Source organism: Malaclemys terrapin, chromosome 20, assembly GCF_027887155.1.
Source record: "Malaclemys terrapin pileata isolate rMalTer1 chromosome 20, rMalTer1.hap1, whole genome shotgun sequence".
Taxonomy (NCBI): Eukaryota; Metazoa; Chordata; order Testudines; family Emydidae; genus Malaclemys; species Malaclemys terrapin.
The window spans coordinates 4,848,091-4,874,959 of NC_071524.1; the positions used below are offsets into that span (position 1 = coordinate 4,848,091).

General features: G+C 43.5%; 1 long non-coding RNA gene across 1 annotated transcript in view; it reads right to left on the reverse strand.

Moving 5' to 3' along the window:
- Nucleotides 1–910: 910 nt before the first annotated feature.
- The window catches only part of LOC128826409 (uncharacterized), a 51,724-nt gene continuing 25,765 nt past the window's right edge, over nucleotides 911–26,869 (reverse strand). The window contains exons 2-3 of the long non-coding RNA XR_008442840.1: nucleotides 7,032–7,052; nucleotides 911–976 (exon numbers count right to left, since the gene is read on the reverse strand). This is a non-coding gene — a long non-coding RNA (uncharacterized LOC128826409). The remainder of the gene's footprint in view (nucleotides 977–7,031; nucleotides 7,053–26,869) is intronic.

The window sequence follows — 26,869 nt, forward strand, 5'->3', positions numbered from 1 at the left end:
CGGAAAGAGATAGATAATAAGACAGAAAATAATATCATGCCACCATATAAATCCATGGTGCGCCCACAACTTGAATACCGTGTGCAGTCCTGGACACCCCATCTAAAAAAATATATATATGTTAGAATTGGGAAAAGTACAGAGAAGGGCAAAAAAAATGATTAAGGGTATGGAAGCGCTCCCATATGAGAAGAGATTTAAAAGACTAGGACTGTTCACCTTGGAAAAGCGATGATAAAGGGGGAATATGACAGAGATCTATGAAATCATGAATGCTGTGGAGGAAGAGAAAAGGGAAATATAATTTACCCATTTGCATAACACAAGAATTTGGGGTTACTGGATTAAATTAATAGGTTTTAAAAAAATAAACAAACAAACAAACAAAAGGAAGTACTTTTCACAAAACTCACAGTCAACCCGTGGAACTCATTGCTAGGGGATATTAAAATTCACTAATTGTATTTTAAACATCTTGAACATCATAAATTAGCCACCTTCAGTGAGGTTCATGTGGACAAATATTTGGATCCAGTACTTTTGCTATCAGTAAATTTGACCAACATTGTGTTCTCTCTGCTGCTGTCAGTCAGCTTCTCCAGTGTTTCTTTCAAGCAAAATTAACCTCATTCACTTGCAATATGACAGTTTTTTCATTCATTCCAAGACCAAAAGGGACCATTGTGATCATCTAGTCTGATCACCTCTAGAACACAGGCCAGAGAACTGCCCCAAAATAATACCTAGAGCAAAGGTTTTTTTAAAAAACACATCCAATCTTGATTTAGAAATTGCCAGGGTTGGAGACACCACCACAAGACATGGTAAATTGCTTCAATGGTTAATCACCCTTCATATTAAAAATGTACACCTTATGCAAATTAAACAAAAGAAAATTAAGTTAACTTACTTTTGCATTTTACTAGAAAAAGGATGACGATCACATCAATACACAGCAATAAACAGATTAAGGCACCTATGGAAAGACAGAACATGTTACTATCACCACCATGTAGCCTCAAACATGGGAGGTATTTCTAAGTGTTACAGTTTTGGACCTAAACAATGATGGACTTTTGATGGGGTATGAACAATGATGGGATATGAACAGATGTCCCTGACAGGTGGTGTGACTTCTACCAAAGGGCCCCCAGTCTGGCTTAACCTGTTCCTCCCCACTGTTCAAAGACAGAGCTAAATAGGCTCCATTAAGAGTATTTTGTTATTTTAAGTGCTCAATAAGAGCTGAAATCACCTGTGGTGGGACAGCATTACTGCCCAGCCTGCTAAGATCTAAAAGTCACTAAGAGTGGACTCTCAAGAGACTGACCTGCAGAGGTCACAGCAGAGAGGCAGGAGGCAGAAGGTGACAGGTGAGTGGAACAAGTGGGGGAGGAATAACGACTGGTAGGGCGGCCAGCAGGGGAGAAACCGCGGCTGGCAGGGAGGGCAGTAGGGAGTAACAGCGACTGGTGGGGCAGCCAGCCAGAGCAAGTGCTCAGATGGAGGAGCAAGCAAGGTGCCTTCTTCTCCGGATGGGAAGTGAACTCACACAAATGCACCTCTGAACCCTGGGTTCTCACCAAGGGCAATCACTGTGAGTGGGGTATGGTTAAGGAGCAGAGAGGGGCACAGAAAAGGAAGTTTTGGTTGTAGAACTCAAGAACAGGAGGCAGAAGACTCTGCCCCACGCACTCTGGGGTGCGTGTCCTACTCACAGTTTTATCTTTATCAAACCACCTTGTGGCATTTTCCCGAATTAATGTTGGGTGACTTCCCTCCTTTCATTAAAAGTTTCTTTCCTACACTCAGACTCTGTGCTTGAGAATGGGGAAGTATTGCCTCTCAGAGGCACCCCAGGGTGTAATTTTCCCAGGTTACTGGGTGCAGGCTCAAGCCAGTTTTGTGTTGTATTGTTGAAATGAAACCTCTAGATATTGAACCCAGCCCTGACTGCTGCCGTCTCCGCCTGGCAGAAGGGTTATAATAGAATAAATATTAGCTATGTTGGTGATCTCCTCTTCCTGCTGAGTGTCTCTTACATGGTCCGGTGAGCCTCAGCCAAACTAAACCCCTCCACACTAAGGTTTTCTCCCCCACAAAAGAGGAGGGTTCAGTTGACTACAGTGCTGTCACCCTTCACCGAGATGTAACAAAGCCCTTTAGCTGGTACTGGGATCCATACAACTGCAAATGCTGGAGAGACTAGTGTGGGAGTAGTGGGGATAATGCACATTGCTCCCCTCCCTACCCCCTCTGATTGCACAGACAGGACAATACCACACATCTTTAATGTTTAACAGGCAGCTACCTTCCTGCCTGGCCCTTACACAATGAAAGTTTCAGTCATTATCACTGAACATTTCTTTCATTTTCAGCGAATGACTGCTGCCTAGTCATTCGCTCCCTAGTCTGTAAGAGTGCATGGGATTCTTCCATCCTAAGTGCAGGACTCTGCACTTGTCCTTGTTGAACCTCATCAGGTTTCTTTTGGCCCAATCCTCTAATTTGTCTAGGTCCCTCTGTATCCTATCCCTACCCTCCAGCGTATCTACCACTCCTCCCAGTTTAGCGTCATCTGCAAACTTGCTGAGAGTGCAGTTCATGCCATCCTCCAGATCATTAATGAAGATATTGAACAAAACCAGCCCCAGGACCGACCCTTGGAGCACTCTGCTTAAAACCGGCTGCCAACTAGACATGCAGCCATTGATCACTACCCATTGAGCCTAACGATCTAGCCAATTTTCTATCCACCTTATAGTCCATTCATCCAGCCCATACTTCTTTAACTTGCCAGCAAGTGGGGTTTAGTGTGCGACTGGGGAGTGCCAGCCCTGCAGAGACCAGCAATCAAGGGGAAGAAAACCAACCCAGGGGCAGCTACCTAGAGCCAGCTGGGACCTCCCCAAGACTCCAGACCAGGGAGCCAGGAGAGGGCCTAAAAGGTGTTTGTGAGAAAGGGCCCTGAAGAGGGATGGGTGGAGGGATAGGCAGGAGGGATAGATATGGAATCGGGTATCCATTGCTGATAAATTCCAACACCCACTTGTCTGAGGTGATATTCCACCATGTTGGGCAGAATGGGGTCATATGGTCAGCAAACTGATGGATAGTTTCTGATGGTGGCAGCACGTGGTCTAGGTGGAGGTGTCTCGGGGACTCGACCAAGTTCTTATAACTGCAGTTTGAGGTAGGTGGGTGAGATGTAGATGATAGTGGAGGGGGCTCTCTGCATTTAGAAGGAGGTCTCTGTTATCTCCATGGCAGGTCATAGTGTCATTAAGCTAGAAGGAAAGCCAGAGGTCAAGAGCTTGGGGTAGGATGATATCTACCCGATTTTTTCTTCCGTGTTGTGTATAAATGCTGAGTGATCTCAATGTTGCTTTTAAATCTTTTAGGGAATGGAGGAATTCATCAAACCATCTGGCAAATAGTTTGGAGCTTTTGAATGGCAGATCCTCTACTGCGTCCTACACTTCCTTCAGGAATCCCAACAGGTGCAGCCATGAACTCCATCTCATGACCACGGACGTTGCTACTGACAAAGCCTCATAATAGGAAATTCTGAATTATAGAGTTGCCGTTGAGAGATCTAGCCTCTTCCAGTCTTTATCACTGGGGGTCATTTTGGAGTAATGTTGTCTCACCCTTTCATTCACCTCATTGACCACCAGAGAGTTTGGTGTGGGATGTGATAATAAGAAGTCCCTGTGGCATTAGCAGATGTTGGGGTTGGTATCACTGCGTGGTCCGGTGAAGACGATGAGAAGTTTGTTGGAGGTGAATGTTCGTCCTCTAGTCTCTCTTCCTGCTCCTCGAAAGGTCCTTCTCTAGGTTCAGGAGGCCTGGATACAGACAAAGATGGGGAATGTCTAGGTCTCTCCCTCTGACAAACCAGACTGCCAATCTCTCTGTCTCAAGCCTTTGTCAGTGTCTATCTAATGCCGCACAATCAACCCCTCCTCAGTTCCTTCTCTACCACCTGGTTCATAAATTGAACTAAGAAGGAAAGGGGAGAAGGGTAGGTAGTGGAGCACCCACTGAGTCACCATCTTGAACGGCCTCAGTTACTACACAGAGTGAGTAATCTTCTCTTCTTAGAGGAGTGTCCCTGTGGGTGCTCCACTTCAGGTGATTGGCAAGCAGTGTCCCACGGTGGATGGAAGACGCTTTGGAGTTGCGTGAGTAATTGACATTAATACAGTAAGTCTATCAATGCGTCCAATCTTGAGCTTTGATCTCTCACCTAATTTTTTGTAAATGTGTTTGCAGATGCCCAGGTGACCACTTTACATATGTCCTTGATTGATAAGAGAAAGGCTACATTGATAATGACCTGGTTGAGTTGGTTGGGATACCTGGTGGGAGTTGTATATCCTCCTATTGTACCAAAGGTGGATGCATCCAGAAATCCATTTACACAGTCACTGCTTGAAAATGGTGAAACCTTTAGATCCTTCTAAAGTTGAAATAAAAAGTCTTGGTGACTATCTGCAGGACTCAGTTCTCTCAAGATAGAACGCTAGTGCATTTCTGATGTCCAGAGTATATACTATTTAATCCGGTTTTCTCCCATGAGGTTTAGAGAAGAACGAGGGAAGGTGGATTGGTTGGTTCAATTGGAAAGAAGAGGATATAGCGCCAAAAATTTAGTTTGATGTCAAATATTTGTTCCTGATGTACTTAATTATAGAGTGTGATCAAGTCACCCCTTTTCTTTGTTTAGAAAAATAGATTGAGTTCCTGGAGTCTATCAAAACAAAATATGTTTTCTAATCTTTTAATTATTTCCCTGATTCTTCTCTGAACCATCTCCTATTAATTACCTTCCTTCATCAACTGGGGACATGAGAACTGGACACAGTATTCCAATGGCAGAGTCAAAGACACAGCTAATATAACCTTCAGAGTCCTACTTGAGATCATCCCAATGCCCTCTGGCCTATTGCCTACCCAACCTAGTGGGGGGGGGGGGGGAATAGCTCAGTGGTTTGAACATTGGCTTGCTAAACCCAGGGTTGTCAGTTCAATCCTTGAGAGGGCCATTTAGGGATCTGGGCAAGAATCTGTCTGGGGATTGGTCCTGCTTTGAGCAGGGGGTTGGACTAGATGACCTCCTGAGGTCCCTTCCAACCCTGATAATCTATGTTTCTATGAACCCATTCCTAGTGAAGGGGTTTTGTGAGCTTCAAGGAAAACGGTACTGCCATCCTGAGAAAGAAATTGCACCTGTTCAGATCACAGACAATGTATGTCTGACTGGCCCAGTCAGGAATGGTGAGTGGGTGCTTGAATGATATCACCCTGGGGAACGGTAGGTGGGATTGTATATAAAGGGGTTAACAGCTCTTCCTGGAGATCTCAGGCATGCAGGGGGACAGCACCCTGCTGACAGGGGCATCAAGGAAACTCTTCTGGCAGAAAGGCACAAGACCTCTGAGCATGAGACCTGGCATTTGTCAGACTCTTAGGCTTTGTGGTTGTTCCGGCATGCTCTGCATTCTGCCGTGTGAAGGGAGAACCCCCCATTGGTGCGGGATGCAATTAAAGGCCCCTGAAGTTTCCAGCAGAAGTTTCCAATCCAAGGGGATGCTCTGGCCTATCAAGTGTTCGCCCACGGGGCAATGTATGAAAGCCCACAGAGATGTTGAAGACTTACCATGATTTCATGGGTGCAATCTAGAGCTACCTGCTAAATATTTCCCTGATAAAATTCCCCTCTGTGTGATCACCTTAGATATCAAAGCAAACTCATTCTTGCCGTCCTGCCATTGTTTGCAAAATGAGATACAGGCTCAAATATCACCTATTTGTCTTTTTTTCTGAAAATTGGATTAATGAACATTTCTTTCCTCTCAACAGCTCCATGGGGCCAACTTCATCGGTGCTCTAGGGCTGGAGCACCCATGGAAGAAAAGAGTGGGTACTCAGCACTCACCAGCAGACCCCGCCACTCAGCTCCTCCCCCTCCACCCCAGCGCCTCATGCCCGCCACTGATCAGATCTTCTTCAGAGGGCAGGAGGTGATGCGGAGGAGGAGCTGAGGCAGAACGAAGGTGGGGCTCTCTTCGCATAGGGGGTGGAACAGGGCAGGAAGAGGCAGAATGGGAGCAGGAAGAGGTGGGGCAGGGGTGGGGCCTTGAGGGAAGGGGTTTAGTAGGGACAGGGCCTGGTGCAGAGAGGTGGTCAAGCACTCCAGAGGAAATCAAAAATTGGTGCATGTGCCTACGGTGCCCCCACATGATTGGGTAACTGAATCAAACCTTAACAATGTCTCCTTTATTTTGAAGTGAAAAATCGAAATGTTGCTTTTCAATATGGAGGAAATAGAAACTATTGACTCTACTGAGATGCTTTTGCTTCTTTCTTGTTCTTTTCTTCATCCAAACCCTTTTTTTTTTACATGAAATAGACACATTCCCATGGACAGTTTCTGCCAACGCCTTGCTCTCATAGTGAATACATGGACAGGAAGACAGAATATATAGGTTATATTTCCTGCTCTAGCAAATGATCCTGTGTGACTATCAGCACTTCCTTTGCAGGGGGACAGTCAAAGAGCCTACACTGGGTGCTCTGCACAGGATATGGGTTCCCAGTTTGGGGAAGGTATTTGGAGAGGACAATTCTCCCTCCATTCTGCCCCATGTACAGAGTGGGTGTCTGCATGACCTCAGCTACTACAAGGTCAGGCACAGCACTAGCAACTCAGTCCTGCCAAACTCCCCATCCAGAGCTTTTTCATTCAATGGATATGTTCAGTTCCTGTAGCGTGTGGATGTTTTTTCTCACATGCCTAACTGTCCTTGAACTCCTACCCCTCTGACTTTCTTTGCAAAGCGCTGATGAAGTCTCAGCTCGATGACATACTACAATTCCAAAGTAATCTACACAGATGCTCTACTTTCCAGATGCATGGGGCGTGTAATGATAGTGTCCCTTCTGCAGTTGAAATAGTAGGAAACCATACAGGGCACACAAAGTTTGGTCAGTCGACTGTAAGAATTGAATAAAGTAGGCAAACTCACCCATTTGCTTCTGGAGTTCCTCTGCAAAAGAAAAAAGGGGAGGAGAAGAAAACAGCTCAGTGTATGTCCATTGACTTATGAATTGAAGAAGGTGAATGAAATCCTTTCTTTGTTGATTAGCATAAATATTGACCATGCATAATGAGCTAGCTATTCAATCTGTGGGCTACCCTATTCCTCTCCGGCTACGTAGTAGATAGAGAAGATTATATTATCGCTTTAATAAATTTAAGAAACAGCTCCATGGCCACAACTATTTAGCAAAAGGTGAATATGACACACTACGCTCCTCTTCTAATATGGGATCTGCTATGAAAGGAGCAGTAACACCATTTACATCATGTGCGGCATTCCATTTGCTTATTTCAATGAAGAGTCCTTTCAATGTGTACATTGCCTTTCATGGTGTGTCTCTGCAAGAGTGTTATGGTTCTTGGAAGATACAAACCAGTAGTGGGTGAGTCTATTTAATTTTCAACAATGTATAAGCAGCACTGCACAGAACCCTCAAGTGCTCATATATGTTATTGACAAAATTAGCCAAGTAATCTGCTCTTTCAAAAAGAGGAGTAGAGCACATGGAAGAAAATAGACACAGACTTACTTATTGTCTATTCCAAGACACTTAAAAAAGAAAAAACATATATTTAAAAATAAAAGTGGCACCTTTTATAATAATATGGCCAAGAACAAAGGTAACTAATAGTTAAAATATAAAAAGCTGTATTCATTGCAGAATGTCTGTGAGGGAGCAAGTGACACAATGAACATCATACTGTCTAAGGCGGGAAGGAAGCACTCTCATCATCTCTAACATGGGCGAGAGAACTTCCCCCAAACAATTCATTTTTGTGTTAGTGCAGATCCTTTAGACAAAAACATACAATTTTGATTTGAAAAATTTCCAGTGATGGAGGATCCACTACAACCCCGGGTAAATTGTTAAAATGGCTAATCACTCTCACTCTTAAAAATTTACACCTTATTTCTAGTCTGACTTTCCTAGTTTCAATTTCTAGCCATTGGATTTTGCTAGAATAAAGAGCCCATTATCAAATATTTATTCTCTATCTACATACTTAAAGCCTTACATATCACTTATGTGTAAAAAACATATTGGAGCATAAGCTTTCGTGGGTGAATACCCACTTCATCAGACTCATGTAGTGGAAATTTGCAGAGGCAGGTATAGATATGCAGGAAAGAATCAGTCTACAGATAACGAGGTTAATTCAATCAGGGAGGAAACTGTGGAACTTCAGTTCATTTGCAAATTTGACACCATCAGCTCAGGGTTAAACAAAGATTGTGAATGTCTAGCCAACTACAAAAGCAGTTTCTCCTCCCTTGGTGTTCACACCTCAACTGCTAGAAGAGGGCCTCATCCTCCCTGAGAATACAAACCAGTAGTGGGTGAGTGTATTTAAATTTCAACAATGTATAAGCAGCACTGCTCAGAACCAGCAAGTGCTCATATATGTTATTAACAAAATTAGCCAAGTAATCTGCTGTATCAAAAAGAGTAGTAGAGCACATGGAAGAAAATAGACACAGACTTACTTATTGTCTATTCCAAGTCTCTTAAAAAAGAAAAAAAACATATATTTAAAGATAACAGTGGCACCTTTTATAATAATATGGCCAAGAACAAGGGTAACTAATAGTTAAAATAACAAAAGCTGTATTTATTGAATAATATTGGTGAGGGAGCAAGTGACACAATGAGATGCCTGCCACTGTCTAAGGCCAGAAGGAAGAACTTTCTCATCATCTATAACATGGGCCAGAGAACTTCCCCCGAACAATTCATGTTTGCATTAGTGTAGATCCTTTAGAAAAAAACATACTATCTTGATCTGAAAAATTTCCAGTGATGGAGGATCCACTACAACCCCGGGTAAATTGTTAAAATGGCTAATCACTCTCACTCTTAAAAATTTACACCTTATTTCTAGTCTGACTTTCCTAGTTTCAATTTCTAGCCATTGGATTTTGCTAGAATAAAGAGCCCATTATCAAATATTTATTCTCTATCTACATACTTATAGAGTGTAATCAAGTCACCCCTTCTCTTTGGTAAGCTAAATAGATTGAATTCTTTGAGTTTATCACTATAACACATGTTATCTAATCCTTTAATCATTCTAGTGCTCTTCTCTGAACCCTCTCCAGTTTGACAACTTCTTTCTTCAGTTGGGGACACTGGAACTGCACTCAGTATTCCAGCAATAGAGCCAAATACAGAACTAGTATAACCTCTAAAGTCCTAATTAAGATCATCCCCAGTCCCTCTGGTTTGTGGCCTAGCGTAGACTTTCCTACTGAAGGGCTTGTGTGAGCTCCAGTGAATGGGGTACAGCTTTGCTGAGACAGAAATTGCACTCTCCAGCAGACCCCATCAATCAGCTCCTCCCCCTTCACCCCATCACCTCCTGTCTGCCACTGATCAGCTCTTCTGCAGAGGGCAGGAAGTGCTGGTCGGGAGGAGCAGGGGAAGGAAGCAGTGGAACAAGGGCTGGTCGCTCTTGGGAGAGGTGGTGTAACGGGGCAACTTTTTGCCAAAGGATGTTGTGAAAGCCAAAATTATAATAGGGTTAAAAAAAGAAGAATGAGATAAGTTCATGGAGGATAGCTCCTTCAGTGGTTATTAACCAAGATGATCAGGGATGCAAGCCAGTGCTCTGGGTGACCCTAAGCCTCTGACTATCAGAAGCTGGGACTGGGTGACAGGGAACGGATTATTACATAAATTGCCCTGTTCTGTTCATTCCCTCTGATGCATCAGGCACCGGCCTCTGTCAGAAGACAGGATACTGGGCTGGATGGATTGTTGGTCTGACACAGTATAGCTGTTCTTATGTTGCTTCCCTACAGTCTTTGTTCCCTGTCCCCAGTAAAGGTCCCTGTGTTATACTGTTATTTTTGAGTGTGGCCTTTCATTTGTTGGGACTTGGATTAGTGTATTGTGTTGTTCATGTGCTGGGTTATAGTCCTTGTAAATAGATAAGTAGCATTAGTCATTTCCCCAAGAGACAGCACCCCAGTGTCAGAAGCACAGACAGGAGTCACCTTGGGTGGAGGCACCAGGTGCTGAAATAAAGAACCCAGGACCCAATGCATGCCAGAAGGGAAGACAAGCCACTCCGATCAGCAAGCAGCAGGGAGGAGGCTTAAGCCACAAGGGAGGTGAGTGGGAAGGGGGCTACATGAAATACAATGTTGGCATTTCCCTCAGAAAGCTGTCTCTGCAGCAGGGGGGGGCCGAAGGAACCTCTGACACCTATGAGGCATAACAAAATTGCCAGGGAGTTAGGGACTGCTGGGGAATGAGAATTCCCCTGCTGCCAATGACAGACAGGTGTGATTCTGAACCCAGGGTGCAATCAGACAGAGCTAGCCCTCCCTTTTAAGGGAACTGGGAGCCTTAGCAAAATGAAGACACACCCATTATTCATACTTTTATCAAAAACGGAAGAAAAGTTTTTATTTAAGCTTTGCAGAAGAAAAACAAAATCATTGCCTTTGAGGAAAGGCAGTGACTGAGCACTTGCAACTCCAACTGTGGTTATTTCACTAAATTATGAGGAATTGATAATAGTAGAGTTTTATAATGGAAAGTCCATATCCTCTTTCTCTAGAAAGGTGATTGCCATATGAGCTGTGATGTACAATAGTTTTAAGATCAGTGAATGACTGTATTCACTAGAAATACATGGAAATACACTCCTCTTACCTAATCTTGTGTTCATAGAAGAGCAAAAGACAGGTAAAACTTCATACTCCCGTATAGTGGCTCTTGGAGCATGAAATAATTAATCATATTTTCATGCGTGCTCTATCTTTGTGACTGGGTGAAATGTGCCCCTTGCTGATGTATTTATGGGTATATAGAAAATCTTACATTCTTCAGAATGCTCTTTTTTTTCTTTCCTAGAAGAGGAGAAGCAAGCAAACTCAAAGAAACTCAATTTTAAGGAGGTTTTCGATATGTAAACAAGATGTGAAAGAATACACTTGTCTATTCATCCAGTCTGATCACCTCTAGAACACAGGCCACATGCCCCCAAATAATACCTAGAGCAGAGTTTAAAAAAAAAATCCAATCTCGATTTAGAAATTGTCAGGGCTGGAGACACCACCGCAACCCTCAGTAAATTGTTCCAATGGTTAATAACCCTTGCTATTAAAAATTTACACCTTATGCAGATTAAACAAAAGAAATTTAAGTTAACATACTTTTGCATTTTCCAAGAAAAAGGATGACGGTCTCAGGAATAGACTGCAATAAACAGATTAAGGCACCTACGGAAAGATAGAACACGTTACTATCACCACCATGTAGCCTCAGACACGGGAGGTATTTCTAAGTGTTACAGTTTTGGACCTAACCAATGATGGACTTTTGATGGGGTATGAACAATGATGGGATATGAACAGATGTCCCTGCCAGGAGATGTGGACTCTACCTAAGGGTCCAGAGTATGGTATTACCTGTTCCTCCAAACGATTCAAAGACAGAGCGAAATAGGCTTCATTAGGAGTCTTTTGTTATTTTAAGTGCTAAATAAGAGCTGAAATCACTTGTGGTGGGACAGCATTTCTACCCAGCCTGCTAAGAGCTAAAAGTCACTAAGAGCTGACAATCACTAAGAGTTGGGTGGAGGGGGAGGGATCTGTTAAACCCAAGGCTGTGAGTTCAATTCTTGAGGGGGCCATTTAGGGATGTGAGGTAAAAATCTGTTGGATGATTTAATTGGGGATTGGTCCAGCTTTGAGCAGGGTATTGGACTAGATGATCTCCTGAGGTCCCTTCCAACCCTGATATTCTATGACTCTCAAGAGACTGACCTGCAGAGGTCACAGCAGGGTGACAGGTGACTGACAAGTGGGTGAGGAATAATGACTGGTAGGGCAGCCAGCAGGGGAGAAACTGCAGCTGGCAGGGAGGGCAGTAGGGAGTAACAGTGACTGGTGGGGCAGCCAGCCAGAGCAAGTGCTCAGATGGAGGAGCAAGCAAGGTGCCTTCTTCTCCAGATGGGAGGTGAACTCACACAGATGCACCTCTGAACCCTGGGTCCTCACCAAGGGCAATCACTTTGAATGGGGTACTGTGAAGGAGCAGAGAGGGGCACAGAAAAGGAACTGTTGGTTGTAGAACTCAAGAACAGGAGGCAGAAGACTCTGCCCCACGCACTCTGGCATGGGTGTCCTGCTCACAGTTTTATCTTTATCAAACCTGCTTGTGGCATTTTCCCCAATAAATGTTGGGTGACTTCCCTCCTTTCATTAAAAAAGTTTCTTTCCTACACTCAGACTCTCTGCTTGAGAATGGGGAAGTATTGCCTCTCAGAGGCACACTGGGGTATCATTTCCCCAGGTTACTGGGTGGGGGTGCAAGCCAGTTTGTGTTATATTGTTGAAAAGGAACCCCTAGATATTGAACCCAGCCCTGTCTGCTGCCAGCTCCACCTGGCAGAAGGGTTACAATAGAATAAATATTAGCCACGTTGGTGATCTCCTCTTCCTGCTGAGTGTCTCTTACATGTGCCAGTGTGCCTCAGCCAAACTAACCCCCCCACCCCCATACACACACATTAAGTTATTCTCCCCCACGAAAGAGGAGGGTTCAGGCTGACCACCATGCTGTGGCCTTTCACAAGGATGTCAGAATGCCCGTTAGCTGGTCCTGGGATCCGTACAACTGCACATGCTGGAGGGACCGGTGTGGGGAAAGTGGGGATAATGTACATTGTTCCCCTTCCTAACCCCTCTGATTGCACAGGCAAGGCAATACCACACATCTTTAACCTTTAACAGTTATTCTGCTCCTACTCATGATGTGGGATGCAATTAAAGGCCCCTGAAGTTTCCAGCAGAAGTTTCCCATCCAAGGGGATGCTCCGGCCTTTCAATATCAAGAGTTCCCCCTCGGGGCACTGTATGAAACCCCACAGAGATGTTGAAGATTTACCAAGATTTGCTAGGTACAATCTAGAGCTGGCTGCTAAATATTTCCCTGATAAAATCCCACTCTGTGTGATCACCTCAGAAATCAAAGCAAACTCATTCTTGCTCTCCTGCCATTGTTTGCAAAATGAGATAAAGCCTTACATATCACTTATGTGTAAAAAACATATTGGAGCATAAGCTTTCGTGGGTGAATACCCACTTCATCAGACTCATGTAGTGGAAATTTGCAGAGGCAGGTATAGATATGCAGGAAAGAATCAGTCTACAGATAACGAGGTTAATTCAATCAGGGAGGAAACTGTGGAACTTCAGTTCATTTGCAAATTTGACACCATCAGCTCAGGGTTAAACAAAGATTGTGAATGTCTAGCCAACTACAAAAGCAGTTTCTCCTCCCTTGGTGTTCACACCTCAACTGCTAGAAGAGGGCCTCATCCTCCCTGAGAATACAAACCAGTAGTGGGTGAGTGTATTTAAATTTCAACAATGTATAAGCAGCACTGCTCAGAACCAGCAAGTGCTCATATATGTTATTAACAAAATTAGCCAAGTAATCTGCTGTATCAAAAAGAGTAGTAGAGCACATGGAAGAAAATAGACACAGACTTACTTATTGTCTATTCCAAGTCTCTTAAAAAAGAAAAAAAACATATATTTAAAGATAACAGTGGCACCTTTTATAATAATATGGCCAAGAACAAGGGTAACTAATAGTTAAAATAACAAAAGCTGTATTTATTGAATAATATTGGTGAGGGAGCAAGTGACACAATGAGATGCCTGCCACTGTCTAAGGCCAGAAGGAAGAACTTTCTCATCATCTATAACATGGGCCAGAGAACTTCCCCCGAACAATTCATGTTTGCATTAGTGTAGATCCTTTAGAAAAAAACATACTATCTTGATCTGAAAAATTTCCAGTGATGGAGGATCCACTACAACCCCGGGTAAATTGTTAAAATGGCTAATCACTCTCACTCTTAAAAATTTACACCTTATTTCTAGTCTGACTTTCCTAGTTTCAATTTCTAGCCATTGGATTTTGCTAGAATAAAGAGCCCATTATCAAATATTTATTCTCTATCTACATACTTATAGAGTGTAATCAAGTCACCCCTTCTCTTTGGTAAGCTAAATAGATTGAATTCTTTGAGTTTATCACTATAACACATGTTATCTAATCCTTTAATCATTCTAGTGCTCTTCTCTGAACCCTCTCCAGTTTGACAACTTCTTTCTTCAGTTGGGGACACTGGAACTGCACTCAGTATTCCAGCAATAGAGCCAAATACAGAACTAGTATAACCTCTAAAGTCCTAATTAAGATCATCCCCAGTCCCTCTGGTTTGTGGCCTAGCGTAGACTTTCCTACTGAAGGGCTTGTGTGAGCTCCAGTGAATGGGGTACAGCTTTGCTGAGACAGAAATTGCACTCTCCAGCAGACCCCATCAATCAGCTCCTCCCCCTTCACCCCATCACCTCCTGTCTGCCACTGATCAGCTCTTCTGCAGAGGGCAGGAAGTGCTGGTCGGGAGGAGCAGGGGAAGGAAGCAGTGGAACAAGGGCTGGTCGCTCTTGGGAGAGGTGGTGTAACGGGGCAACTTTTTGCCAAAGGATGTTGTGAAAGCCAAAATTATAATAGGGTTAAAAAAAGAAGAATGAGATAAGTTCATGGAGGATAGCTCCTTCAGTGGTTATTAACCAAGATGATCAGGGATGCAAGCCAGTGCTCTGGGTGACCCTAAGCCTCTGACTATCAGAAGCTGGGACTGGGTGACAGGGAACGGATTATTACATAAATTGCCCTGTTCTGTTCATTCCCTCTGATGCATCAGGCACCGGCCTCTGTCAGAAGACAGGATACTGGGCTGGATGGATTGTTGGTCTGACACAGTATAGCTGTTCTTATGTTGCTTCCCTACAGTCTTTGTTCCCTGTCCCCAGTAAAGGTCCCTGTGTTATACTGTTATTTTTGAGTGTGGCCTTTCATTTGTTGGGACTTGGATTAGTGTATTGTGTTGTTCATGTGCTGGGTTATAGTCCTTGTAAATAGATAAGTAGCATTAGTCATTTCCCCAAGAGACAGCACCCCAGTGTCAGAAGCACAGACAGGAGTCACCTTGGGTGGAGGCACCAGGTGCTGAAATAAAGAACCCAGGACCCAATGCATGCCAGAAGGGAAGACAAGCCACTCCGATCAGCAAGCAGCAGGGAGGAGGCTTAAGCCACAAGGGAGGTGAGTGGGAAGGGGGCTACATGAAATACAATGTTGGCATTTCCCTCAGAAAGCTGTCTCTGCAGCAGGGGGGGGCCGAAGGAACCTCTGACACCTATGAGGCATAACAAAATTGCCAGGGAGTTAGGGACTGCTGGGGAATGAGAATTCCCCTGCTGCCAATGACAGACAGGTGTGATTCTGAACCCAGGGTGCAATCAGACAGAGCTAGCCCTCCCTTTTAAGGGAACTGGGAGCCTTAGCAAAATGAAGACACACCCATTATTCATACTTTTATCAAAAACGGAAGAAAAGTTTTTATTTAAGCTTTGCAGAAGAAAAACAAAATCATTGCCTTTGAGGAAAGGCAGTGACTGAGCACTTGCAACTCCAACTGTGGTTATTTCACTAAATTATGAGGAATTGATAATAGTAGAGTTTTATAATGGAAAGTCCATATCCTCTTTCTCTAGAAAGGTGATTGCCATATGAGCTGTGATGTACAATAGTTTTAAGATCAGTGAATGACTGTATTCACTAGAAATACATGGAAATACACTCCTCTTACCTAATCTTGTGTTCATAGAAGAGCAAAAGACAGGTAAAACTTCATACTCCCGTATAGTGGCTCTTGGCGCATGAAATAATTAATCATATTTTCATGCGTGCTCTATCTTTGTGACTGGGTGAAATGTGCCCCTTGCTGATGTATTTATGGGTATATAGAAAATCTTACATTCTTCAGAATGCTCTTTTTTTTCTTTCCTAGAAGAGGAGAAGCAAGCAAACTCAAAGAAACTCAATTTTAAGGAGGTTTTCGATATGTAAACAAGATGTGAAAGAATACACTTGTCTATTCATCCAGTCTGATCACCTCTAGAACACAGGCCACATGCCCCCAAATAATACCTAGAGCAGAGTTTAAAAAAAAAATCCAATCTCGATTTAGAAATTGTCAGGGCTGGAGACACCACCGCAACCCTCAGTAAATTGTTCCAATGGTTAATAACCCTTGCTATTAAAAATTTACACCTTATGCAGATTAAACAAAAGAAATTTAAGTTAACATACTTTTGCATTTTCCAAGAAAAAGGATGACGGTCTCAGGAATAGACTGCAATAAACAGATTAAGGCACCTACGGAAAGATAGAACACGTTACTATCACCACCATGTAGCCTCAGACACGGGAGGTATTTCTAAGTGTTACAGTTTTGGACCTAACCAATGATGGACTTTTGATGGGGTATGAACAATGATGGGATATGAACAGATGTCCCTGCCAGGAGATGTGGACTCTACCTAAGGGTCCAGAGTATGGTATTACCTGTTCCTCCAAACGATTCAAAGACAGAGCGAAATAGGCTTCATTAGGAGTCTTTTGTTATTTTAAGTGCTAAATAAGAGCTGAAATCACTTGTGGTGGGACAGCATTTCTACCCAGCCTGCTAAGAGCTAAAAGTCACTAAGAGCTGACAATCACTAAGAGTTGGGTGGAGGGGGAGGGATCTGTTAAACCCAAGGCTGTGAGTTCAATTCTTGAGGGGGCCATTTAGGGATGTGAGGTAAAAATCTGTTGGATGATTTAATTGGGGATTGGTCCAGCTTTGAGCAGGGTATTGGACTAGATGATCTCCTGAGGTCCCTTCCAACCCTGATATTCTATGACTCTCAAGAGACTGACCTGCAGAGGTCACAGCAGGGTGACAGGTGACCGACAAGTGGGTGAGGAATAATGACTGGTAGGGCAGCCAGCAGGGGAGAAACTGCAGCTGGCAGGGAGGGCAGTAGGGAGTAACAGTGACTGGTGGGGCAGCCAGCCAGAGCAAGTGCTCAGATGGAGGAGCAAGCAAGGTGCCTTCTTCTCCAGATGGGAGGTGAACTCACACAGATGCACCTCTGAACCCTGGGTCCTCACCAAGGGCAATCACTTTGAATGGGGTACTGTGAAGGAGCAGAGAGGGGCACAGAAAAGGAACTGTTGGTTGTAGAACTCAAGAACAGGAGGCAGAAGACTCTGCCCCACGCACTCTGGCATGGGTGTCCTGCTCACAGTTTTATCTTTATCAAACCTGCTTGTGGCATTTTCCCCAATAAATGTTGGGTGACTTCCCTCCTTTCATTAAAAAAGTTTCTTTCCTACACTCAGACTCTCTGCTTGAGAATGGGGAAGTATTGCCTCTCAGAGGCACACTGGGGTATCATTTCCCCAGGTTACTGGGTGGTGGTGCAAGCCAGTTTGTGTTATATTGTTGAAAAGGAACCCCTAGATATTGAACCCAGCCCTGTCTGCTGCCAGCTCCACCTGGCAGAAGGGTTACAATAGAATAAATATTAGCCACGTTGGTGATCTCCTCTTCCTGCTGAGTGTCTCTTACATGTGCCAGTGTGCCTCAGCCAAACTAACCCCCCCACCCCCATACACACACATTAAGTTATTCTCCCCCACGAAAGAGGAGGGTTCAGGCTGACCACCATGCTGTGGCCTTTCACAAGGATGTCAGAATGCCCGTTAGCTGGTCCTGGGATCCGTACAACTGCACATGCTGGAGGGACCGGTGTGGGGAAAGTGGGGATAATGTACATTGTTCCCCTTCCTAACCCCTCTGATTGCACAGGCAAGGCAATACCACACATCTTTAACCTTTAACAGTTATTCTGCTCCTACTCATGATGTGGGATGCAATTAAAGGCCCCTGAAGTTTCCAGCAGAAGTTTCCCATCCAAGGGGATGCTCCGGCCTTTCAATATCAAGAGTTCCCCCTCGGGGCACTGTATGAAACCCCACAGAGATGTTGAAGATTTACCAAGATTTGCTAGGTACAATCTAGAGCTGGCTGCTAAATATTTCCCTGATAAAATCCCACTCTGTGTGATCACCTCAGAAATCAAAGCAAACTCATTCTTGCTCTCCTGCCATTGTTTGCAAAATGAGATAAAGCCTTACATATCACTTATGTGTAAAAAACATATTGGAGCATAAGCTTTCGTGGGTGAATACCCACTTCATCAGACTCATGTAGTGGAAATTTGCAGAGGCAGGTATAGATATGCAGGAAAGAATCAGTCTACAGATAACGAGGTTAATTCAATCAGGGAGGAAACTGTGGAACTTCAGTTCATTTGCAAATTTGACACCATCAGCTCAGGGTTAAACAAAGATTGTGAATGTCTAGCCAACTACAAAAGCAGTTTCTCCTCCCTTGGTGTTCACACCTCAACTGCTAGAAGAGGGCCTCATCCTCCCTGAGAATACAAACCAGTAGTGGGTGAGTGTATTTAAATTTCAACAATGTATAAGCAGCACTGCTCAGAACCAGCAAGTGCTCATATATGTTATTAACAAAATTAGCCAAGTAATCTGCTGTATCAAAAAGAGTAGTAGAGCACATGGAAGAAAATAGACACAGACTTACTTATTGTCTATTCCAAGTCTCTTAAAAAAGAAAAAAAACATATATTTAAAGATAACAGTGGCACCTTTGATAATAATATGGCCAAGAACAAGGGTAACTAATAGTTAAAATAACAAAAGCTGTATTTATTGAATAATATTGGTGAGGGAGCAAGTGACACAATGAGATGCCTGCCACTGTCTAAGGCCAGAAGGAAGAACTTTCTCATCATCTATAACATGGGCCAGAGAACTTCCCCCGAACAATTCATGTTTGCATTAGTGTAGATCCTTTAGAAAAAAACATACTATCTTGATCTGAAAAATTTCCAGTGATGGAGGATCCACTACAACCCCGGGTAAATTGTTAAAATGGCTAATCACTCTCACTCTTAAAAATTTACACCTTATTTCTAGTCTGACTTTCCTAGTTTCAATTTCTAGCCATTGGATTTTGCTAGAATAAAGAGCCCATTATCAAATATTTATTCTCTATCTACATACTTATAGAGTGTAATCAAGTCACCCCTTCTCTTTGGTAAGCTAAATAGATTGAATTCTTTGAGTTTATCACTATAACACATGTTATCTAATCCTTTAATCATTCTAGTGCTCTTCTCTGAACCCTCTCCAGTTTGACAACTTCTTTCTTCAGTTGGGGACACTGGAACTGCACTCAGTATTCCAGCAATAGAGCCAAATACAGAACTAGTATAACCTCTAAAGTCCTAATTAAGATCATCCCCAGTCCCTCTGGTTTGTGGCCTAGCGTAGACTTTCCTACTGAAGGGCTTGTGTGAGCTCCAGTGAATGGGGTACAGCTTTGCTGAGACAGAAATTGCACTCTCCAGCAGACCCCATCAATCAGCTCCTCCCCCTTCACCCCATCACCTCCTGTCTGCCACTGATCAGCTCTTCTGCAGAGGGCAGGAAGTGCTGGTCGGGAGGAGCAGGGGAAGGAAGCAGTGGAACAAGGGCTGGTCGCTCTTGGGAGAGGTGGTGTAACGGGGCAACTTTTTGCCAAAGGATGTTGTGAAAGCCAAAATTATAATAGGGTTAAAAAAAGAAGAATGAGATAAGTTCATGGAGGATAGCTCCTTCAGTGGTTATTAACCAAGATGATCAGGGATGCAAGCCAGTGCTCTGGGTGACCCTAAGCCTCTGACTATCAGAAGCTGGGACTGGGTGACAGGGAACGGATTATTACATAAATTGCCCTGTTCTGTTCATTCCCTCTGATGCATCAGGCACCGGCCTCTGTCAGAAGACAGGATACTGGGCTGGATGGATTGTTGGTCTGACACAGTATAGCTGTTCTTATGTTGCTTCCCTACAGTCTTTGTTCCCTGTCCCCAGTAAAGGTCCCTGTGTTATACTGTTATTTTTGAGTGTGGCCTTTCATTTGTTGGGACTTGGATTAGTGTATTGTGTTGTTCATGTGCTGGGTTATAGTCCTTGTAAATAGATAAGTAGCATTAGTCATTTCCCCAAGAGACAGCACCCCAGTGTCAGAAGCACAGACAGGAGTCACCTTGGGTGGAGGCACCAGGTGCTGAAATAAAGAACCCAGGACCCAATGCATGCCAGAAGGGAAGACAAGCCACTCCGATCAGCAAGCAGCAGGGAGGAGGCTTAAGCCACAAGGGAGGTGAGTGGGAAGGGGGCTACATGAAATACAATGTTGGCATTTCCCTCAGAAAGCTGTCTCTGCAGCAGGGGGGGGCCGAAGGAACCTCTGACACCTATGAGGCATAACAAAATTGCCAGGGAGTTAGGGACTGCTGGGGAATGAGAATTCCCCTGCTGCCAATGACAGACAGGTGTGATTCTGAACCCAGGGTGCAATCAGACAGAGCTAGCCCTCCCTTTTAAGGGAACTGGGAGCCTTAGCAAAATGAAGACACACCCATTATTCATACTTTTATCAAAAACGGAAGAAAAGTTTTTATTTAAGCTTTGCAGAAGAAAAACAAAATCATTGCCTTTGAGGAAAGGCAGTGACTGAGCACTTGCAACTCCAACTGTGGTTATTTCACTAAATTATGAGGAATTGATAATAGTAGAGTTTTATAATGGAAAGTCCATATCCTCTTTCTCTAGAAAGGTGATTGCCATATGAGCTGTGATGTACAATAGTTTTAAGATCAGTGAATGACTGTATTCACTAGAAATACATGGAAATACACTCCTCTTACCTAATCTTGTGTTCATAGAAGAGCAAAAGACAGGTAAAACTTCATACTCCCGTATAGTGGCTCTTGGAGCATGAAATAATTAATCATATTTTCATGCGTGCTCTATCTTTGTGACTGGGTGAAATGTGCCCCTTGCTGATGTATTTATGGGTATATAGAAAATCTTACATTCTTCAGAATGCTCTTTTTTTTCTTTCCTAGAAGAGGAGAAGCAAGCAAACTCAAAGAAACTCAATTTTAAGGAGGTTTTCGATATGTAAACAAGATGTGAAAGAATACACTTGTCTATTCATCCAGTCTGATCACCTCTAGAACACAGGCCACATGCCCCCAAATAATACCTAGAGCAGAGTTTAAAAAAAAAATCCAATCTCGATTTAGAAATTGTCAGGGCTGGAGACACCACCGCAACCCTCAGTAAATTGTTCCAATGGTTAATAACCCTTGCTATTAAAAATTTACACCTTATGCAGATTAAACAAAAGAAATTTAAGTTAACATACTTTTGCATTTTCCAAGAAAAAGGATGACGGTCTCAGGAATAGACTGCAATAAACAGATTAAGGCACCTACGGAAAGATAGAACACGTTACTATCACCACCATGTAGCCTCAGACACGGGAGGTATTTCTAAGTGTTACAGTTTTGGACCTAACCAATGATGGACTTTTGATGGGGTATGAACAATGATGGGATATGAACAGATGTCCCTGCCAGGAGATGTGGACTCTACCTAAGGGTCCAGAGTATGGTATTACCTGTTCCTCCAAACGATTCAAAGACAGAGCGAAATAGGCTTCATTAGGAGTCTTTTGTTATTTTAAGTGCTAAATAAGAGCTGAAATCACTTGTGGTGGGACAGCATTTCTACCCAGCCTGCTAAGAGCTAAAAGTCACTAAGAGCTGACAATCACTAAGAGTTGGGTGGAGGGGGAGGGATCTGTTAAACCCAAGGCTGTGAGTTCAATTCTTGAGGGGGCCATTTAGGGATGTGAGGTAAAAATCTGTTGGATGATTTAATTGGGGATTGGTCCAGCTTTGAGCAGGGTATTGGACTAGATGATCTCCTGAGGTCCCTTCCAACCCTGATATTCTATGACTCTCAAGAGACTGACCTGCAGAGGTCACAGCAGGGTGACAGGTGACCGACAAGTGGGTGAGGAATAATGACTGGTAGGGCAGCCAGCAGGGGAGAAACTGCAGCTGGCAGGGAGGGCAGTAGGGAGTAACAGTGACTGGTGGGGCAGCCAGCCAGAGCAAGTGCTCAGATGGAGGAGCAAGCAAGGTGCCTTCTTCTCCAGATGGGAGGTGAACTCACACAGATGCACCTCTGAACCCTGGGTCCTCACCAAGGGCAATCACTTTGAATGGGGTACTGTGAAGGAGCAGAGAGGGGCACAGAAAAGGAACTGTTGGTTGTAGAACTCAAGAACAGGAGGCAGAAGACTCTGCCCCACGCACTCTGGCATGGGTGTCCTGCTCACAGTTTTATCTTTATCAAACCTGCTTGTGGCATTTTCCCCAATAAATGTTGGGTGACTTCCCTCCTTTCATTAAAAAAGTTTCTTTCCTACACTCAGACTCTCTGCTTGAGAATGGGGAAGTATTGCCTCTCAGAGGCACACTGGGGTATCATTTCCCCAGGTTACTGGGTGGGGGTGCAAGCCAGTTTGTGTTATATTGTTGAAAAGGAACCCCTAGATATTGAACCCAGCCCTGTCTGCTGCCAGCTCCACCTGGCAGAAGGGTTACAATAGAATAAATATTAGCCACGTTGGTGATCTCCTCTTCCTGCTGAGTGTCTCTTACATGTGCCAGTGTGCCTCAGCCAAACTAACCCCCCCACCCCCATACACACACATTAAGTTATTCTCCCCCACGAAAGAGGAGGGTTCAGGCTGACCACCATGCTGTGGCCTTTCACAAGGATGTCAGAATGCCCGTTAGCTGGTCCTGGGATCCGTACAACTGCACATGCTGGAGGGACCGGTGTGGGGAAAGTGGGGATAATGTACATTGTTCCCCTTCCTAACCCCTCTGATTGCACAGGCAAGGCAATACCACACATCTTTAACCTTTAACAGTTATTCTGCTCCTACTCATGATGTGGGATGCAATTAAAGGCCCCTGAAGTTTCCAGCAGAAGTTTCCCATCCAAGGGGATGCTCCGGCCTTTCAATATCAAGAGTTCCCCCTCGGGGCACTGTATGAAACCCCACAGAGATGTTGAAGATTTACCAAGATTTGCTAGGTACAATCTAGAGCTGGCTGCTAAATATTTCCCTGATAAAATCCCACTCTGTGTGATCACCTCAGAAATCAAAGCAAACTCATTCTTGCTCTCCTGCCATTGTTTGCAAAATGAGATAAAGCCTTACATATCACTTATGTGTAAAAAACATATTGGAGCATAAGCTTTCGTGGGTGAATACCCACTTCATCAGACTCATGTAGTGGAAATTTGCAGAGGCAGGTATAGATATGCAGGAAAGAATCAGTCTACAGATAACGAGGTTAATTCAATCAGGGAGGAAACTGTGGAACTTCAGTTCATTTGCAAATTTGACACCATCAGCTCAGGGTTAAACAAAGATTGTGAATGTCTAGCCAACTACAAAAGCAGTTTCTCCTCCCTTGGTGTTCACACCTCAACTGCTAGAAGAGGGCCTCATCCTCCCTGAGAATACAAACCAGTAGTGGGTGAGTGTATTTAAATTTCAACAATGTATAAGCAGCACTGCTCAGAACCAGCAAGTGCTCATATATGTTATTAACAAAATTAGCCAAGTAATCTGCTGTATCAAAAAGAGTAGTAGAGCACATGGAAGAAAATAGACACAGACTTACTTATTGTCTATTCCAAGTCTCTTAAAAAAGAAAAAAAACATATATTTAAAGATAACAGTGGCACCTTTTATAATAATATGGCCAAGAACAAGGGTAACTAATAGTTAAAATAACAAAAGCTGTATTTATTGAATAATATTGGTGAGGGAGCAAGTGACACAATGAGATGCCTGCCACTGTCTAAGGCCAGAAGGAAGAACTTTCTCATCATCTATAACATGGGCCAGAGAACTTCCCCCGAACAATTCATGTTTGCATTAGTGTAGATCCTTTAGAAAAAAACATACTATCTTGATCTGAAAAATTTCCAGTGATGGAGGATCCACTACAACCCCGGGTAAATTGTTAAAATGGCTAATCACTCTCACTCTTAAAAATTTACACCTTATTTCTAGTCTGACTTTCCTAGTTTCAATTTCTAGCCATTGGATTTTGCTAGAATAAAGAGCCCATTATCAAATATTTATTCTCTATCTACATACTTATAGAGTGTAATCAAGTCACCCCTTCTCTTTGGTAAGCTAAATAGATTGAATTCTTTGAGTTTATCACTATAACACATGTTATCTAATCCTTTAATCATTCTAGTGCTCTTCTCTGAACCCTCTCCAGTTTGACAACTTCTTTCTTCAGTTGGGGACACTGGAACTGCACTCAGTATTCCAGCAATAGAGCCAAATACAGAACTAGTATAACCTCTAAAGTCCTAATTAAGATCATCCCCAGTCCCTCTGGTTTGTGGCCTAGCGTAGACTTTCCTACTGAAGGGCTTGTGTGAGCTCCAGTGAATGGGGTACAGCTTTGCTGAGACAGAAATTGCACTCTCCAGCAGACCCCATCAATCAGCTCCTCCCCCTTCACCCCATCACCTCCTGTCTGCCACTGATCAGCTCTTCTGCAGAGGGCAGGAAGTGCTGGTCGGGAGGAGCAGGGGAAGGAAGCAGTGGAACAAGGGCTGGTCGCTCTTGGGAGAGGTGGTGTAACGGGGCAACTTTTTGCCAAAGGATGTTGTGAAAGCCAAAATTATAATAGGGTTAAAAAAAGAAGAATGAGATAAGTTCATGGAGGATAGCTCCTTCAGTGGTTATTAACCAAGATGATCAGGGATGCAAGCCAGTGCTCTGGGTGACCCTAAGCCTCTGACTATCAGAAGCTGGGACTGGGTGACAGGGAACGGATTATTACATAAATTGCCCTGTTCTGTTCATTCCCTCTGATGCATCAGGCACCGGCCTCTGTCAGAAGACAGGATACTGGGCTGGATGGATTGTTGGTCTGACACAGTATAGCTGTTCTTATGTTGCTTCCCTACAGTCTTTGTTCCCTGTCCCCAGTAAAGGTCCCTGTGTTATACTGTTATTTTTGAGTGTGGCCTTTCATTTGTTGGGACTTGGATTAGTGTATTGTGTTGTTCATGTGCTGGGTTATAGTCCTTGTAAATAGATAAGTAGCATTAGTCATTTCCCCAAGAGACAGCACCCCAGTGTCAGAAGCACAGACAGGAGTCACCTTGGGTGGAGGCACCAGGTGCTGAAATAAAGAACCCAGGACCCAATGCATGCCAGAAGGGAAGACAAGCCACTCCGATCAGCAAGCAGCAGGGAGGAGGCTTAAGCCACAAGGGAGGTGAGTGGGAAGGGGGCTACATGAAATACAATGTTGGCATTTCCCTCAGAAAGCTGTCTCTGCAGCAGGGGGGGGCCGAAGGAACCTCTGACACCTATGAGGCATAACAAAATTGCCAGGGAGTTAGGGACTGCTGGGGAATGAGAATTCCCCTGCTGCCAATGACAGACAGGTGTGATTCTGAACCCAGGGTGCAATCAGACAGAGCTAGCCCTCCCTTTTAAGGGAACTGGGAGCCTTAGCAAAATGAAGACACACCCATTATTCATACTTTTATCAAAAACGGAAGAAAAGTTTTTATTTAAGCTTTGCAGAAGAAAAACAAAATCATTGCCTTTGAGGAAAGGCAGTGACTGAGCACTTGCAACTCCAACTGTGGTTATTTCACTAAATTATGAGGAATTGATAATAGTAGAGTTTTATAATGGAAAGTCCATATCCTCTTTCTCTAGAAAGGTGATTGCCATATGAGCTGTGATGTACAATAGTTTTAAGATCAGTGAATGACTGTATTCACTAGAAATACATGGAAATACACTCCTCTTACCTAATCTTGTGTTCATAGAAGAGCAAAAGACAGGTAAAACTTCATACTCCCGTATAGTGGCTCTTGGAGCATGAAATAATTAATCATATTTTCATGCGTGCTCTATCTTTGTGACTGGGTGAAATGTGCCCCTTGCTGATGTATTTATGGGTATATAGAAAATCTTACATTCTTCAGAATGCTCTTTTTTTTCTTTCCTAGAAGAGGAGAAGCAAGCAAACTCAAAGAAACTCAATTTTAAGGAGGTTTTCGATATGTAAACAAGATGTGAAAGAATACACTTGTCTATTCATCCAGTCTGATCACCTCTAGAACACAGGCCACATGCCCCCAAATAATACCTAGAGCAGAGTTTAAAAAAAAAATCCAATCTCGATTTAGAAATTGTCAGGGCTGGAGACACCACCGCAACCCTCAGTAAATTGTTCCAATGGTTAATAACCCTTGCTATTAAAAATTTACACCTTATGCAGATTAAACAAAAGAAATTTAAGTTAACATACTTTTGCATTTTCCAAGAAAAAGGATGACGGTCTCAGGAATAGACTGCAATAAACAGATTAAGGCACCTACGGAAAGATAGAACACGTTACTATCACCACCATGTAGCCTCAGACACGGGAGGTATTTCTAAGTGTTACAGTTTTGGACCTAACCAATGATGGACTTTTGATGGGGTATGAACAATGATGGGATATGAACAGATGTCCCTGCCAGGAGATGTGGACTCTACCTAAGGGTCCAGAGTATGGTATTACCTGTTCCTCCAAACGATTCAAAGACAGAGCGAAATAGGCTTCATTAGGAGTCTTTTGTTATTTTAAGTGCTAAATAAGAGCTGAAATCACTTGTGGTGGGACAGCATTTCTACCCAGCCTGCTAAGAGCTAAAAGTCACTAAGAGCTGACAATCACTAAGAGTTGGGTGGAGGGGGAGGGATCTGTTAAACCCAAGGCTGTGAGTTCAATTCTTGAGGGGGCCATTTAGGGATGTGAGGTAAAAATCTGTTGGATGATTTAATTGGGGATTGGTCCAGCTTTGAGCA